The sequence below is a fragment of the Mytilus californianus genome, unplaced genomic scaffold (assembly GCF_021869535.1).
Source record: "Mytilus californianus isolate M0D057914Y unplaced genomic scaffold, xbMytCali1.0.p SCAF_1, whole genome shotgun sequence".
NCBI lineage: Eukaryota > Metazoa > Mollusca > Bivalvia > Mytilida > Mytilidae > Mytilus > Mytilus californianus.
Window position 1 is genome coordinate 123,084 of NW_026262581.1, and position 17,985 is coordinate 141,068.

At 35.1% G+C, this 17,985-nt stretch overlaps 9 non-coding genes across 9 annotated transcripts; all 9 read left to right on the plus strand.

Moving 5' to 3' along the window:
- Window positions 1–648: 648 nt before the first annotated feature.
- On the plus strand, window positions 649–767 carry LOC127714543 (5S ribosomal RNA). The gene has a single exon (XR_007987777.1). It is a non-coding gene; the product is annotated as a 5S ribosomal RNA (ribosomal RNA).
- Window positions 768–2,765: 1,998 nt separating this feature from the next.
- On the plus strand, window positions 2,766–2,884 carry LOC127714549 (5S ribosomal RNA). Its single transcript, XR_007987778.1, has one exon. It is a non-coding gene; the product is annotated as a 5S ribosomal RNA (ribosomal RNA).
- A 1,999-nt stretch (window positions 2,885–4,883) lies between these two features.
- LOC127714555 (5S ribosomal RNA) lies at window positions 4,884–5,002 on the plus strand. The gene has a single exon (XR_007987780.1). It is a non-coding gene; the product is annotated as a 5S ribosomal RNA (ribosomal RNA).
- Window positions 5,003–7,000: 1,998 nt separating this feature from the next.
- On the plus strand, window positions 7,001–7,119 carry LOC127714561 (5S ribosomal RNA). The gene has a single exon (XR_007987791.1). It is a non-coding gene; the product is annotated as a 5S ribosomal RNA (ribosomal RNA).
- Window positions 7,120–9,118: 1,999 nt separating this feature from the next.
- LOC127714579 (5S ribosomal RNA) lies at window positions 9,119–9,237 on the plus strand. Its single transcript, XR_007987801.1, has one exon. It is a non-coding gene; the product is annotated as a 5S ribosomal RNA (ribosomal RNA).
- A 2,000-nt stretch (window positions 9,238–11,237) lies between these two features.
- LOC127714584 (5S ribosomal RNA) lies at window positions 11,238–11,356 on the plus strand. The gene has a single exon (XR_007987802.1). It is a non-coding gene; the product is annotated as a 5S ribosomal RNA (ribosomal RNA).
- A 1,999-nt stretch (window positions 11,357–13,355) lies between these two features.
- On the plus strand, window positions 13,356–13,474 carry LOC127714588 (5S ribosomal RNA). Its single transcript, XR_007987803.1, has one exon. It is a non-coding gene; the product is annotated as a 5S ribosomal RNA (ribosomal RNA).
- A 1,999-nt stretch (window positions 13,475–15,473) lies between these two features.
- On the plus strand, window positions 15,474–15,592 carry LOC127714594 (5S ribosomal RNA). Its single transcript, XR_007987807.1, has one exon. It is a non-coding gene; the product is annotated as a 5S ribosomal RNA (ribosomal RNA).
- Window positions 15,593–17,344: 1,752 nt separating this feature from the next.
- LOC127714602 (5S ribosomal RNA) lies at window positions 17,345–17,463 on the plus strand. Its single transcript, XR_007987819.1, has one exon. It is a non-coding gene; the product is annotated as a 5S ribosomal RNA (ribosomal RNA).
- Window positions 17,464–17,985: the final 522 nt, after the last annotated feature.

A 17,985-nucleotide genomic window follows, 5' to 3' on the forward strand; every position in this document is an offset into this window, starting at 1 on the left:
TGGAAGTTTTAAGATAGGTGAAGTGGCTAAACCAGCTAAGAAGCCAGCAAAGAAAGCAGTTAAGCCTAAAGCCGCTAAACCAAAGAAGGCAAAGACACCTAAAAAGACTGCCACAAAGAAACCTGCAGCAAAGAAACCAGCTGGTGAAAAGAAAGCAGCTAAACCAAAAGCAAAGAAACCAGCTACCAAGAAACCTGCTGCAAAACCCGCTGCCAAATCTGCAAAGAAAGCCACAAAATCACCAAAAAAGACCAAGGCTGCAGCTAAACCAAAGAAGGCAAAGACCCCAAAGAAGAAGTAAATGGAGGAAGCATATGATGCTTTTAAAGCTTAAACAGCCCTTTTAAGGGCTACCAAAATTTTTCAAAAAGAGTCTGAAATTGTTGCATGGTATATAACTTGGTTACAAATAAAATCAAGCTCGTCCCCATATTCCATATCTGTCTTTCTATTCTTGCATTTTTTTGTCTTCTCTAAAGTGCATGTGAACTTGTTAAGTTTTACTATCTTCCACTCTGGATCGTGTAGTTTATTTATATTTTTATACCTGATAATTTTCTTATTTTATACAAATTCTGTCAAGAAATGCTAAATACACGACTTTCGGCGGTTCCTAAATTTATATATCAATTTTTTTAGCACTTTAGTGTCTACGACCATATCACGTTGAAAACACCGGTTCTCGTCCGATCACCGAAGTTAAGCAACGTCGAGCTCGGTTAGTACTTGGATGGGTGACCGCCTGGGAATACCGGGTGTTGTAGACATTTTCTTCTTTTATTTTTTTTACTTATAATTTTTCACTTCTCCCAAACATACGTTCTATCTTTTTTATTTCTTTATATGGATGTCTGGGGATGTAACATTCAATATAATATATCTAACTTTTGAAGGAAACAGAAAATATATCATTCATAATTTAATTTTTTTCATTACCAACCTGGTGAAATCTTTTAAACTATTTTTAAAAATAAATGCAAATCCAGTAATGCACACGTCGGGCCATATATAAGCTTGAGAATTTCACTCTTTTCACATGCATGTGGCTCAAAAACTTAAAACGAAAATCTTAAAAATACTGTTATCCGCCATTTTTGTCCTTTGAACTCGTCTCTTCCTTTTTGACCAGGGCTTATATGATTCACAACATTTCTGAAAGGATTGTGATTATCAAATATTCATTTCAGCAAAAACAAATAAAAAACAATAAATACTAATTAAAGCTTGTAAAACTCAAGCAAAAAAGTCGACTATTTGAAACTTTGTTCCAACTCAGTCAAGGAAGTCCCGGTTTCGAATTTTGTCATCTTGGTGTGCTTTCATATCCAAGGCAAAATTTAAATTTCTGTGAAGTCTCTTTATTTCTACGTATATCTGAAAACAAAAACATATTAAGAAATGATTTTACTTCAAATACATACCATTTTTATAGCACAATCTAGTTTTTGTGAAATAATACAACACGTTTTCTGATGAAGAATCGCACGAGTGAAATTGACAAGTTGCACATTAATCGTAAATATTTCTTCACTTGTGATATTTTGTTTAATTTTAATCACATATTCTGAAAGAAAAATTCCTGCTGAACATTTTCGTATATGATTTATATATCAAAAAGTACAATTTATTTGAAACAAATGGTTAAAACTTGTCGAACAAGCACACAGAAATTCTTGTCGATTTGTTTGAAATAGATTGTCATGAAAGTTTAAGGGTGCTCTCGTCGAGGTCCGCGTTATGAGATTAACTACCCGCAAACCGCAATTTTGCACATCATTGTTATTTGTCGTTCAACTCGCACACATCTTTCAACAACCAAAGTCGCAAAATGTCTGATGCACCAGTAGTAGTCAAGACTCCAGCTAAGTCACCAAAGAAGAAAGCTGCAGCTAAACCAAAGAAAGTAGCTACTCATCCAAAATACAGCGAGATGGTAGGGAAAGCTATCTCTGCATTGAAAGAGCGCGGGGGCTCTAGCCGTCAAGCCATTCTTAAGTACATCATAGCAAACTTCAATGTTGGTAGCGATGCAAAAACAGTCAACACTCACTTGAAGTTAGCTTTGAAATCAGGAGTGAAGAGCAATAGCTTGAAACAGTCGAAGGGTACCGGCGCTTCTGGAAGTTTTAAGATAGGTGAAGTGGCTAAACCAGCTAAGAAGCCAGCAAAGAAAGCAGTTAAGCCTAAAGCCGCTAAACCAAAGAAGGCAAAGACACCTAAAAAGACTGCCACAAAGAAACCTGCAGCAAAGAAACCAGCTGGTGAAAAGAAAGCAGCTAAACCAAAAGCAAAGAAACCAGCTACCAAGAAACCTGCTGCAAAACCCCCTGCCAAACTGCAAAGAAAGCCACAAAATCACCAAAAAAGACCAAGGCTGCAGCTAAACCAAAGAAGGCAAAGACCCCAAAGAAGAAGTAAATGGAGGAAGCATATGATGCTTTTAAAGCTTAAACAGCCCTTTTAAGGGCTACCAAAATTTTTCAAAAAGAGTCTGAAATTGTTGCATGGTATATAACTTGGTTACAAATAAAATCAAGCTCGTCCCCATATTCCATATCTGTCTTTCTATTCTTGCATTTTTTTGTCTTCTCTAAAGTGCATGTGAACTTGTTAAGTTTTACTATCTTCCACTCTGGATCGTGTAGTTTATTTATATTTTTATACCTGATAATTTTCTTATTTTATACAAATTCTGTCAAGAAATGCTAAATACACGACTTTCGGCGGTTCCTAAATTTATATATCAATTTTTTTAGCACTTTAGTGTCTACGACCATATCACGTTGAAAACACCGGTTCTCGTCCGATCACCGAAGTTAAGCAACGTCGAGCTCGGTTAGTACTTGGATGGGTGACCGCCTGGGAATACCGGGTGTTGTAGACATTTTCTTCTTTTATTTTTTTTACTTATAATTTTTCACTTCTCCCAAACATACGTTCTATCTTTTTTATTTCTTTATATGGATGTCTGGGGATGTAACATTCAATATAATATATCTAACTTTTGAAGGAAACAGAAAATATATCATTCATAATTTAATTTTTTTCATTACCAACCTGGTGAAATCTTTTAAACTATTTTTAAAAATAAATGCAAATCCAGTAATGCACACGTCGGGCCATATATAAGCTTGAGAATTTCACTCTTTTCACATGCATGTGGCTCAAAAACTTAAAACGAAAATCTTAAAAATACTGTTATCCGCCATTTTTGTCCTTTGAACTCGTCTCTTCCTTTTTGACCAGGGCTTATATGATTCACAACATTTCTGAAAGGATTGTGATTATCAAATATTCATTTCAGCAAAAACAAATAAAAAACAATAAATACTAATTAAAGCTTGTAAAACCCAAGCAAAAAAGTCGACTATTTGAAACTTTGTTCCAACTCAGTCAAGGAAGTCCCGGTTTCGAATTTTGTCATCTTGGTGTGCTTTCATATCCAAGGCAAAATTTAAATTTCTGTGAAGTCTCTTTATTTCTACGTATATCTGAAAACAAAAACATATTAAGAAATGATTTTACTTCAAATACATACCATTTTTATAGCACAATCTAGTTTTTGTGAAATAATACAACACGTTTTCTGATGAAGAATCGCACGAGTGAAATTGACAAGTTGCACATTAATCGTAAATATTTCTTCACTTGTGATATTTTGTTTAATTTTAATCACATATTCTGAAAGAAAAATTCCTGCTGAACATTTTCGTATATGATTTATATATCAAAAAGTACAATTTATTTGAAACAAATGGTTAAAACTTGTCGAACAAGCACACAGAAATTCTTGTCGATTTGTTTGAAATAGATTGTCATGAAAGTTTAAGGGTGCTCTCGTCGAGGTCCGCGTTATGAGATTAACTACCCGCAAACCGCAATTTTGCACATCATTGTTATTTGTCGTTCAACTCGCACACATCTTTCAACAACCAAAGTCGCAAAATGTCTGATGCACCAGTAGTAGTCAAGACTCCAGCTAAGTCACCAAAGAAGAAAGCTGCAGCTAAACCAAAGAAAGTAGCTACTCATCCAAAATACAGCGAGATGGTAGGGAAAGCTATCTCTGCATTGAAAGAGCGCGGGGGCTCTAGCCGTCAAGCCATTCTTAAGTACATCATAGCAAACTTCAATGTTGGTAGCGATGCAAAAACAGTCAACACTCACTTGAAGTTAGCTTTGAAATCAGGAGTGAAGAGCAATAGCTTGAAACAGTCGAAGGGTACCGGCGCTTCTGAAAGTTTTAAGATAGGTGAAGTGGCTAAACCAGCTAAGAAGCCAGCAAAGAAAGCAGTTAAGCCTAAAGCCGCTAAACCAAAGAAGGCAAAGACACCTAAAAAGACTGCCACAAAGAAACCTGCAGCAAAGAAACCAGCTGGTGAAAAGAAAGCAGCTAAACCAAAAGCAAAGAAACCAGCTACCAAGAAACCTGCTGCAAAACCCGCTGCCAAATCTGCAAAGAAAGCCACAAAATCACCAAAAAAGACCAAGGCTGCAGCTAAACCAAAGAAGGCAAAGACCCCAAAGAAGAAGTAAATGGAGGAAGCATATGATGCTTTTAAAGCTTAAACAGCCCTTTTAAGGGCTACCAAAATTTTTCAAAAAGAGTCTGAAATTGTTGCATGGTATATAACTTGGTTACAAATAAAATCAAGCTCGTCCCCATATTCCATATCTGTCTTTCTATTCTTGCATTTTTTTGTCTTCTCTAAAGTGCATGTGAACTTGTTAAGTTTTACTATCTTCCACTCTGGATCGTGTAGTTTATTTATATTTTTATACCTGATAATTTTCTTATTTTATACAAATTCTGTCAAGAAATGCTAAATACACGACTTTCGGCGGTTCCTAAATTTATATATCAATTTTTTTAGCACTTTAGTGTCTACGACCATATCACGTTGAAAACACCGGTTCTCGTCCGATCACCGAAGTTAAGCAACGTCGAGCTCGGTTAGTACTTGGATGGGTGACCGCCTGGGAATACCGGGTGTTGTAGACATTTTCTTCTTTTATTTTTTTTACTTATAATTTTTCACTTCTCCCAAACATACGTTCTATCTTTTTTATTTCTTTATATGGATGTCTGGGGATGTAACATTCAATATAATATATCTAACTTTTGAAGGAAACAGAAAATATATCATTCATAATTTAATTTTTTTCATTACCAACCTGGTGAAATCTTTTAAACTATTTTTAAAAATAAATGCAAATCCAGTAATGCACACGTCGGGCCATATATAAGCTTGAGAATTTCACTCTTTTCACATGCATGTGGCTCAAAAACTTAAAACGAAAATCTTAAAAATACTGTTATCCGCCATTTTTGTCCTTTGAACTCGTCTCTTCCTTTTTGACCAGGGCTTATATGATTCACAACATTTCTGAAAGGATTGTGATTATCAAATATTCATTTCAGCAAAAACAAATAAAAAACAATAAATACTAATTAAAGCTTGTAAAACTCAAGCAAAAAAGTCGACTATTTGAAACTTTGTTCCAACTCAGTCAAGGAAGTCCCGGTTTCGAATTTTGTCATCTTGGTGTGCTTTCATATCCAAGGCAAAATTTAAATTTCTGTGAAGTCTCTTTATTTCTACGTATATCTGAAAACAAAAACATATTAAGAAATGATTTTACTTCAAATACATACCATTTTTATAGCACAATCTAGTTTTTGTGAAATAATACAACACGTTTTCTGATGAAGAATCGCACGAGTGAAATTGACAAGTTGCACATTAATCGTAAATATTTCTTCACTTGTGATATTTTGTTTAATTTTAATCACATATTCTGAAAGAAAAATTCCTGCTGAACATTTTCGTATATGATTTATATATCAAAAAGTACAATTTATTTGAAACAAATGGTTAAAACTTGTCGAACAAGCACACAGAAATTCTTGTCGATTTGTTTGAAATAGATTGTCATGAAAGTTTAAGGGTGCTCTCGTCGAGGTCCGCGTTATGAGATTAACTACCCGCAAACCGCAATTTTGCACATCATTGTTATTTGTCGTTCAACTCGCACACATCTTTCAACAACCAAAGTCGCAAAATGTCTGATGCACCAGTAGTAGTCAAGACTCCAGCTAAGTCACCAAAGAAGAAAGCTGCAGCTAAACCAAAGAAAGTAGCTACTCATCCAAAATACAGCGAGATGGTAGGGAAAGCTATCTCTGCATTGAAAGAGCGCGGGGGCTCTAGCCGTCAAGCCATTCTTAAGTACATCATAGCAAACTTCAATGTTGGTAGCGATGCAAAAACAGTCAACACTCACTTGAAGTTAGCTTTGAAATCAGGAGTGAAGAGCAATAGCTTGAAACAGTCGAAGGGTACCGGCGCTTCTGGAAGTTTTAAGATAGGGGTAAGGCTAAACCAGCTAAGAAGCCAGCAAAGAAAGCAGTTAAGCCTAAAGCCGCTAAACCAAAGAAGGCAAAGACACCTAAAAAGACTGCCACAAAGAAACCTGCAGCAAAGAAACCAGCTGGTGAAAAGAAAGCAGCTAAACCAAAAGCAAAGAAACCAGCTACCAAGAAACCTGCTGCAAAACCCGCTGCCAAATCTGCAAAGAAAGCCACAAAATCACCAAAAAAGACCAAGGCTGCAGCTAAACCAAAGAAGGCAAAGACCCCAAAGAAGAAGTAAATGGAGGAAGCATATGATGCTTTTAAAGCTTAAACAGCCCTTTTAAGGGCTACCAAAATTTTTCAAAAAGAGTCTGAAATTGTTGCATGGTATATAACTTGGTTACAAATAAAATCAAGCTCGTCCCCATATTCCATATCTGTCTTTCTATTCTTGCATTTTTTTGTCTTCTCTAAAGTGCATGTGAACTTGTTAAGTTTTACTATCTTCCACTCTGGATCGTGTAGTTTATTTATATTTTTATACCTGATAATTTTCTTATTTTATACAAATTCTGTCAAGAAATGCTAAATACACGACTTTCGGCGGTTCCTAAATTTATATATCAATTTTTTTAGCACTTTAGTGTCTACGACCATATCACGTTGAAAACACCGGTTCTCGTCCGATCACCGAAGTTAAGCAACGTCGAGCTCGGTTAGTACTTGGATGGGTGACCGCCTGGGAATACCGGGTGTTGTAGACATTTTCTTCTTTTATTTTTTTTACTTATAATTTTTCACTTCTCCCAAACATACGTTCTATCTTTTTTATTTCTTTATATGGATGTCTGGGGATGTAACATTCAATATAATATATCTAACTTTTGAAGGAAACAGAAAATATATCATTCATAATTTAATTTTTTTCATTACCAACCTGGTGAAATCTTTTAAACTATTTTTAAAAATAAATGCAAATCCAGTAATGCACACGTCGGGCCATATATAAGCTTGAGAATTTCACTCTTTTCACATGCATGTGGCTCAAAAACTTAAAACGAAAATCTTAAAAATACTGTTATCCGCCATTTTTGTCCTTTGAACTCGTCTCTTCCTTTTTGACCAGGGCTTATATGATTCACAACATTTCTGAAAGGATTGTGATTATCAAATATTCATTTCAGCAAAAACAAATAAAAAACAATAAATACTAATTAAAGCTTGTAAAACTCAAGCAAAAAAGTCGACTATTTGAAACTTTGTTCCAACTCAGTCAAGGAAGTCCCGGTTTCGAATTTTGTCATCTTGGTGTGCTTTCATATCCAAGGCAAAATTTAAATTTCTGTGAAGTCTCTTTATTTCTACGTATATCTGAAAACAAAAACATATTAAGAAATGATTTTACTTCAAATACATACCATTTTTATAGCACAATCTAGTTTTTGTGAAATAATACAACACGTTTTCTGATGAAGAATCGCACGAGTGAAATTGACAAGTTGCACATTAATCGTAAATATTTCTTCACTTGTGATATTTTGTTTAATTTTAATCACATATTCTGAAAGAAAAATTCCTGCTGAACATTTTACTATATGATTTATATATCAAAAAGTACAATTTATTTGAAACAAATGGTTAAAACTTGTCGAACAAGCACACAGAAATTCTTGTCGATTTGTTTGAAATAGATTGTCATGAAAGTTTAAGGGTGCTCTCGTCGAGGTCCGCGTTATGAGATTAACTACCCGCAAACCGCAATTTTGCACATCATTGTTATTTGTCGTTCAACTCGCACACATCTTTCAACAACCAAAGTCGCAAAATGTCTGATGCACCAGTAGTAGTCAAGACTCCAGCTAAGTCACCAAAGAAGAAAGCTGCAGCTAAACCAAAGAAAGTAGCTACTCATCCAAAATACAGCGAGATGGTAGGGAAAGCTATCTCTGCATTGAAAGAGCGCGGGGGCTCTAGCCGTCAAGCCATTCTTAAGTACATCATAGCAAACTTCAATGTTGGTAGCGATGCAAAAACAGTCAACACTCACTTGAAGTTAGCTTTGAAATCAGGAGTGAAGAGCAATAGCTTGAAACAGTCGAAGGGTACCGGCGCTTCTGGAAGTTTTAAGATAGGTGAAGTGGCTAAACCAGCTAAGAAGCCAGCAAAGAAAGCAGTTAAGCCTAAAGCCGCTAAACCAAAGAAGGCAAAGACACCTAAAAAGACTGCCACAAAGAAACCTGCAGCAAAGAAACCAGCTGGTGAAAAGAAAGCAGCTAAACCAAAAGCAAAGAAACCAGCTACCAAGAAACCTGCTGCAAAACCCGCTGCCAAATCTGCAAAGAAAGCCACAAAATCACCAAAAAAGACCAAGGCTGCAGCTAAACCAAAGAAGGCAAAGACCCCAAAGAAGAAGTAAATGGAGGAAGCATATGATGCTTTTAAAGCTTAAACAGCCCTTTTAAGGGCTACCAAAATTTTTCAAAAAGAGTCTGAAATTGTTGCATGGTATATAACTTGGTTACAAATAAAATCAAGCTCGTCCCCATATTCCATATCTGTCTTTCTATTCTTGCATTTTTTTGTCTTCTCTAAAGTGCATGTGAACTTGTTAAGTTTTACTATCTTCCACTCTGGATCGTGTAGTTTATTTATATTTTTATACCTGATAATTTTCTTATTTTATACAAATTCTGTCAAGAAATGCTAAATACACGACTTTCGGCGGTTCCTAAATTTATATATCAATTTTTTTAGCACTTTAGTGTCTACGACCATATCACGTTGAAAACACCGGTTCTCGTCCGATCACCGAAGTTAAGCAACGTCGAGCTCGGTTAGTACTTGGATGGGTGACCGCCTGGGAATACCGGGTGTTGTAGACATTTTCTTCTTTTATTTTTTTTACTTATAATTTTTCACTTCTCCCAAACATACGTTCTATCTTTTTTATTTCTTTATATGGATGTCTGGGGATGTAACATTCAATATAATATATCTAACTTTTGAAGGAAACAGAAAATATATCATTCATAATTTAATTTTTTTCATTACCAACCTGGTGAAATCTTTTAAACTATTTTTAAAAATAAATGCAAATCCAGTAATGCACACGTCGGGCCATATATAAGCTTGAGAATTTCACTCTTTTCACATGCATGTGGCTCAAAAACTTAAAACGAAAATCTTAAAAATACTGTTATCCGCCATTTTTGTCCTTTGAACTCGTCTCTTCCTTTTTGACCAGGGCTTATATGATTCACAACATTTCTGAAAGGATTGTGATTATCAAATATTCATTTCAGCAAAAACAAATAAAAAACAATAAATACTAATTAAAGCTTGTAAAACTCAAGCAAAAAAGTCGACTATTTGAAACTTTGTTCCAACTCAGTCAAGGAAGTCCCGGTTTCGAATTTTGTCATCTTGGTGTGCTTTCATATCCAAGGCAAAATTTAAATTTCTGTGAAGTCTCTTTATTTCTACGTATATCTGAAAACAAAAACATATTAAGAAATGATTTTACTTCAAATACATACCATTTTTATAGCACAATCTAGTTTTTGTGAAATAATACAACACGTTTTCTGATGAAGAATCGCACGAGTGAAATTGACAAGTTGCACATTAATCGTAAATATTTCTTCACTTGTGATATTTTGTTTAATTTTAATCACATATTCTGAAAGAAAAATTCCTGCTGAACATTTTCGTATATGATTTATATATCAAAAAGTACAATTTATTTGAAACAAATGGTTAAAACTTGTCGAACAAGCACACAGAAATTCTTGTCGATTTGTTTGAAATAGATTGTCATGAAAGTTTAAGGGTGCTCTCGTCGAGGTCCGCGTTATGAGATTAACTACCCGCAAACCGCAATTTTGCACATCATTGTTATTTGTCGTTCAACTCGCACACATCTTTCAACAACCAAAGTCGCAAAATGTCTGATGCACCAGTAGTAGTCAAGACTCCAGCTAAGTCACCAAAGAAGAAAGCTGCAGCTAAACCAAAGAAAGTAGCTACTCATCCAAAATACAGCGAGATGGTAGGGAAAGCTATCTCTGCATTGAAAGAGCGCGGGGGCTCTAGCCGTCAAGCCATTCTTAAGTACATCATAGCAAACTTCAATGTTGGTAGCGATGCAAAAACAGTCAACACTCACTTGAAGTTAGCTTTGAAATCAGGAGTGAAGAGCAATAGCTTGAAACAGTCGAAGGGTACCGGCGCTTCTGGAAGTTTTAAGATAGGTGAAGTGGCTAAACCAGCTAAGAAGCCAGCAAAGAAAGCAGTTAAGCCTAAAGCCGCTAAACCAAAGAAGGCAAAGACACCTAAAAAGACTGCCACAAAGAAACCTGCAGCAAAGAAACCAGCTGGTGAAAAGAAAGCAGCTAAACCAAAAGCAAAGAAACCAGCTACCAAGAAACCTGCTGCAAAACCCGCTGCCAAATCTGCAAAGAAAGCCACAAAATCACCAAAAAAGACCAAGGCTGCAGCTAAACCAAAGAAGGCAAAGACCCCAAAGAAGAAGTAAATGGAGGAAGCATATGATGCTTTTAAAGCTTAAACAGCCCTTTTAAGGGCTACCAAAATTTTTCAAAAAGAGTCTGAAATTGTTGCATGGTATATAACTTGGTTACAAATAAAATCAAGCTCGTCCCCATATTCCATATCTGTCTTTCTATTCTTGCATTTTTTTGTCTTCTCTAAAGTGCATGTGAACTTGTTAAGTTTTACTATCTTCCACTCTGGATCGTGTAGTTTATTTATATTTTTATACCTGATAATTTTCTTATTTTATACAAATTCTGTCAAGAAATGCTAAATACACGACTTTCGGCGGTTCCTAAATTTATATATCAATTTTTTTTAGCACTTTAGTGTCTACGACCATATCACGTTGAAAACACCGGTTCTCGTCCGATCACCGAAGTTAAGCAACGTCGAGCTCGGTTAGTACTTGGATGGGTGACCGCCTGGGAATACCGGGTGTTGTAGACATTTTCTTCTTTTATTTTTTTTACTTATAATTTTTCACTTCTCCCAAACATACGTTCTATCTTTTTTATTTCTTTATATGGATGTCTGGGGATGTAACATTCAATATAATATATCTAACTTTTGAAGGAAACAGAAAATATATCATTCATAATTTAATTTTTTTCATTACCAACCTGGTGAAATCTTTTAAACTATTTTTAAAAATAAATGCAAATCCAGTAATGCACACGTCGGGCCATATATAAGCTTGAGAATTTCACTCTTTTCACATGCATGTGGCTCAAAAACTTAAAACGAAAATCTTAAAAATACTGTTATCCGCCATTTTTGTCCTTTGAACTCGTCTCTTCCTTTTTGACCAGGGCTTATATGATTCACAACATTTCTGAAAGGATTGTGATTATCAAATATTCATTTCAGCAAAAACAAATAAAAAACAATAAATACTAATTAAAGCTTGTAAAACTCAAGCAAAAAAGTCGACTATTTGAAACTTTGTTCCAACTCAGTCAAGGAAGTCCCGGTTTCGAATTTTGTCATCTTGGTGTGCTTTCATATCCAAGGCAAAATTTAAATTTCTGTGAAGTCTCTTTATTTCTACGTATATCTGAAAACAAAAACATATTAAGAAATGATTTTACTTCAAATACATACCATTTTTATAGCACAATCTAGTTTTTGTGAAATAATACAACACGTTTTCTGATGAAGAATCGCACGAGTGAAATTGACAAGTTGCACATTAATCGTAAATATTTCTTCACTTGTGATATTTTGTTTAATTTTAATCACATATTCTGAAAGAAAAATTCCTGCTGAACATTTTCGTATATGATTTATATATCAAAAAGTACAATTTATTTGAAACAAATGGTTAAAACTTGTCGAACAAGCACACAGAAATTCTTGTCGATTTGTTTGAAATAGATTGTCATGAAAGTTTAAGGGTGCTCTCGTCGAGGTCCGCGTTATGAGATTAACTACCCGCAAACCGCAATTTTGCACATCATTGTTATTTGTCGTTCAACTCGCACACATCTTTCAACAACCAAAGTCGCAAAATGTCTGATGCACCAGTAGTAGTCAAGACTCCAGCTAAGTCACCAAAGAAGAAAGCTGCAGCTAAACCAAAGAAAGTAGCTACTCATCCAAAATACAGCGAGATGGTAGGGAAAGCTATCTCTGCATTGAAAGAGCGCGGGGGCTCTAGCCGTCAAGCCATTCTTAAGTACATCATAGCAAACTTCAATGTTGGTAGCGATGCAAAAACAGTCAACACTCACTTGAAGTTAGCTTTGAAATCAGGAGTGAAGAGCAATAGCTTGAAACAGTCGAAGGGTACCGGCGCTTCTGGAAGTTTTAAGATAGGTGAAGTGGCTAAACCAGCTAAGAAGCCAGCAAAGAAAGCAGTTAAGCCTAAAGCCGCTAAACCAAAGAAGGCAAAGACACCTAAAAAGACTGCCACAAAGAAACCTGCAGCAAAGAAACCAGCTGGTGAAAAGAAAGCAGCTAAACCAAAAGCAAAGAAACCAGCTACCAAGAAACCTGCTGCAAAACCCGCTGCCAAATCTGCAAAGAAAGCCACAAAATCACCAAAAAAGACCAAGGCTGCAGCTAAACCAAAGAAGGCAAAGACCCCAAAGAAGAAGTAAATGGAGGAAGCATATGATGCTTTTAAAGCTTAAACAGCCCTTTTAAGGGCTACCAAAATTTTTCAAAAAGAGTCTGAAATTGTTGCATGGTATATAACTTGGTTACAAATAAAATCAAGCTCGTCCCCATATTCCATATCTGTCTTTCTATTCTTGCATTTTTTTGTCTTCTCTAAAGTGCATGTGAACTTGTTAAGTTTTACTATCTTCCACTCTGGATCGTGTAGTTTATTTATATTTTTATACCTGATAATTTTCTTATTTTATACAAATTCTGTCAAGAAATGCTAAATACACGACTTTCGGCGGTTCCTAAATTTATATATCAATTTTTTTAGCACTTTAGTGTCTACGACCATATCACGTTGAAAACACCGGTTCTCGTCCGATCACCGAAGTTAAGCAACGTCGAGCTCGGTTAGTACTTGGATGGGTGACCGCCTGGGAATACCGGGTGTTGTAGACATTTTCTTCTTTTATTTTTTTTACTTATAATTTTTCACTTCTCCCAAACATACGTTCTATCTTTTTTATTTCTTTATATGGATGTCTGGGGATGTAACATTCAATATAATATATCTAACTTTTGAAGGAAACAGAAAATATATCATTCATAATTTAATTTTTTTCATTACCAACCTGGTGAAATCTTTTAAACTATTTTTAAAAATAAATGCAAATCCAGTAATGCACACGTCGGGCCATATATAAGCTTGAGAATTTCACTCTTTTCACATGCATGTGGCTCAAAAACTTAAAACGAAAATCTTAAAAATACTGTTATCCGCCATTTTTGTCCTTTGAACTCGTCTCTTCCTTTTTGACCAGGGCTTATATGATTCACAACATTTCTGAAAGGATTGTGATTATCAAATATTCATTTCAGCAAAAACAAATAAAAAACAATAAATACTAATTAAAGCTTGTAAAACTCAAGCAAAAAAGTCGACTATTTGAAACTTTGTTCCAACTCAGTCAAGGAAGTCCCGGTTTCGAATTTTGTCATCTTGGTGTGCTTTCATATCCAAGGCAAAATTTAAATTTCTGTGAAGTCTCTTTATTTCTACGTATATCTGAAAACAAAAACATATTAAGAAATGATTTTACTTCAAATACATACCATTTTTATAGCACAATCTAGTTTTTGTGAAATAATACAACACGTTTTCTGATGAAGAATCGCACGAGTGAAATTGACAAGTTGCACATTAATCGTAAATATTTCTTCACTTGTGATATTTTGTTTAATTTTAATCACATATTCTGAAAGAAAAATTCCTGCTGAACATTTTCGTATATGATTTATATATCAAAAAGTACAATTTATTTGAAACAAATGGTTAAAACTTGTCGAACAAGCACACAGAAATTCTTGTCGATTTGTTTGAAATAGATTGTCATGAAAGTTTAAGGGTGCTCTCGTCGAGGTCCGCGTTATGAGATTAACTACCCGCAAACCGCAATTTTGCACATCATTGTTATTTGTCGTTCAACTCGCACACATCTTTCAACAACCAAAGTCGCAAAATGTCTGATGCACCAGTAGTAGTCAAGACTCCAGCTAAGTCACCAAAGAAGAAAGCTGCAGCTAAACCAAAGAAAGTAGCTACTCATCCAAAATACAGCGAGATGGTAGGGAAAGCTATCTCTGCATTGAAAGAGCGCGGGGGCTCTAGCCGTCAAGCCATTCTTAAGTACATCATAGCAAACTTCAATGTTGGTAGCGATGCAAAAACAGTCAACACTCACTTGAAGTTAGCTTTGAAATCAGGAGTGAAGAGCAATAGCTTGAAACAGTCGAAGGGTACCGGCGCTTCTGGAAGTTTTAAGATAGGTGAAGTGGCTAAACCAGCTAAGAAGCCAGCAAAGAAAGCAGTTAAGCCTAAAGCCGCTAAACCAAAGAAGGCAAAGACACCTAAAAAGACTGCCACAAAGAAACCTGCAGCAAAGAAACCAGCTGGTGAAAAGAAAGCAGCTAAACCAAAAGCAAAGAAACCAGCTACCAAGAAACCTGCTGCAAAACCCGCTGCCAAATCTGCAAAGAAAGCCACAAAATCACCAAAAAAGACCAAGGCTGCAGCTAAACCAAAGAAGGCAAAGACCCCAAAGAAGAAGTAAATGGAGGAAGCATATGATGCTTTTAAAGCTTAAACAGCCCTTTTAAGGGCTACCAAAATTTTTCAAAAAGAGTCTGAAATTGTTGCATGGTATATAACTTGGTTACAAATAAAATCAAGCTCGTCCCCATATTCCATATCTGTCTTTCTATTCTTGCATTTTTTTGTCTTCTCTAAAGTGCATGTGAACTTGTTAAGTTTTACTATCTTCCACTCTGGATCGTGTAGTTTATTTATATTTTTATACCTGATAATTTTCTTATTTTATACAAATTCTGTCAAGAAATGCTAAATACACGACTTTCGGCGGTTCCTAAATTTATATATCAATTTTTTTAGCACTTTAGTGTCTACGACCATATCACGTTGAAAACACCGGTTCTCGTCCGATCACCGAAGTTAAGCAACGTCGAGCTCGGTTAGTACTTGGATGGGTGACCGCCTGGGAATACCGGGTGTTGTAGACATTTTCTTCTTTTATTTTTTTTACTTATAATTTTTCACTTCTCCCAAACATACGTTCTATCTTTTTTATTTCTTTATATGGATGTCTGGGGATGTAACATTCAATATAATATATCTAACTTTTGAAGGAAACAGAAAATATATCATTCATAATTTAATTTTTTTCATTACCAACCTGGTGAAATCTTTTAAACTATTTTTAAAAATAAATGCAAATCCAGTAATGCACACGTCGGGCCATATATAAGCTTTAGAATTTCACTCTTTTCACATGCATGTGGCTCAAAAACTTAAAACGAAAATCTTAAAAATACTGTTATCCGCCATTTTTGTCCTTTGAACTCGTCTCTTCCTTTTTGACCAGGGCTTATATGATTCACAACATTTCTGAAAGGATTGTGATTATCAAATATTCATTTCAGCAAAAACAAATAAAAAACAATAAATACTAATTAAAGCTTGTAAAACTCAAGCAAAAAAGTCGACTATTTGAAACTTTGTTCCAACTCAGTCAAGGAAGTCCCGGTTTCGAATTTTGTCATCTTGGTGTGCTTTCATATCCAAGGCAAAATTTAAATTTCTGTGAAGTCTCTTTATTTCTACGTATATCTGAAAACAAAAACGTATTAAGAAATGATTTTACTTCAAATACATACCATTTTTATAGCACAATCTAGTTTTTGTGAAATAATACAACACGTTTTCTGATGAAGAATCGCACGAGTGAAATTGACAAGTTGCACATTAATCGTAAATATTTCTTCACTTGTGATATTTTGTTTAATTTTAATCACATATTCTGAAAGAAAAATTCCTGCTGAACATTTTCGTATATGATTTATATATCAAAAAGTACAATTTATTTGAAACAAATGGTTAAAACTTGTCGAACAAGCACACAGAAATTCTTGTCGATTTGTTTGAAATAGATTGTCATGAAAGTTTAAGGGTGCTCTCGTCGAGGTCCGCGTTATGAGATTAACTACCCGCAAACCGCAATTTTGCACATCATTGTTATTTGTCGTTCAACTCGCACACATCTTTCAACAACCAAAGTCGCAAAATGTCTGATGCACCAGTAGTAGTCAAGACTCCAGCTAAGTCACCAAAGAAGAAAGCTGCAGCTAAACCAAAGAAAGTAGCTACTCATCCAAAATACAGCGAGATGGTAGGGAAAGCTATCTCTGCATTGAAAGAGCGCGGGGGCTCTAGCCGTCAAGCCATTCTTAAGTACATCATAGCAAACTTCAATGTTGGTAGCGATGCAAAAACAGTCCCAGGAAACCAGCTACCAAGAAACCTGCTGCAAAACCCGCTGCCAAATCTGCAAAGAAAGCCACAAAATCACCAAAAAAGACCAAGGCTGCAGCTAAACCAAAGAAGGCAAAGACCCCAAAGAAGAAGTAAATGGAGGAAGCATATGATGCTTTTAAAGCTTAAACAGCCCTTTTAAGGGCTACCAAAATTTTTCAAAAAGAGTCTGAAATTGTTGCATGGTATATAACTTGGTTACAAATAAAATCAAGCTCGTCCCCATATTCCATATCTGTCTTTCTATTCTTGCATTTTTTTGTCTTCTCTAAAGTGCATGTGAACTTGTTAAGTTTTACTATCTTCCACTCTGGATCGTGTAGTTTATTTATATTTTTATACCTGATAATTTTCTTATTTTATACAAATTCTGTCAAGAAATGCTAAATACACGACTTTCGGCGGTTCCTAAATTTATATATCAATTTTTTTAGCACTTTAGTGTCTACGACCATATCACGTTGAAAACACCGGTTCTCGTCCGATCACCGAAGTTAAGCAACGTCGAGCTCGGTTAGTACTTGGATGGGTGACCGCCTGGGAATACCGGGTGTTGTAGACATTTTCTTCTTTTATTTTTTTTACTTATAATTTTTCACTTCTCCCAAACATACGTTCTATCTTTTTTATTTCTTTATATGGATGTCTGGGGATGTAACATTCAATATAATATATCTAACTTTTGAAGGAAACAGAAAATATATCATTCATAATTTAATTTTTTTCATTACCAACCTGGTGAAATCTTTTAAACTATTTTTAAAAATAAATGCAAATCCAGTAATGCACACGTCGGGCCATATATAAGCTTGAGAATTTCACTCTTTTCACATGCATGTGGCTCAAAAACTTAAAACGAAAATCTTAAAAATACTGTTATCCGCCATTTTTGTCCTTTGAACTCGTCTCTTCCTTTTTGACCAGGGCTTATATGATTCACAACATTTCTGAAAGGATTGTGATTATCAAATATTCATTTCAGCAAAAACAAATAAAAAACAATAAATACTAATTAAAGCTTGTAAAACTCAAGCAAAAAAGTCGACTATTTGAAACTTTGTTCCAACTCAGTCAAGGAAGTCCC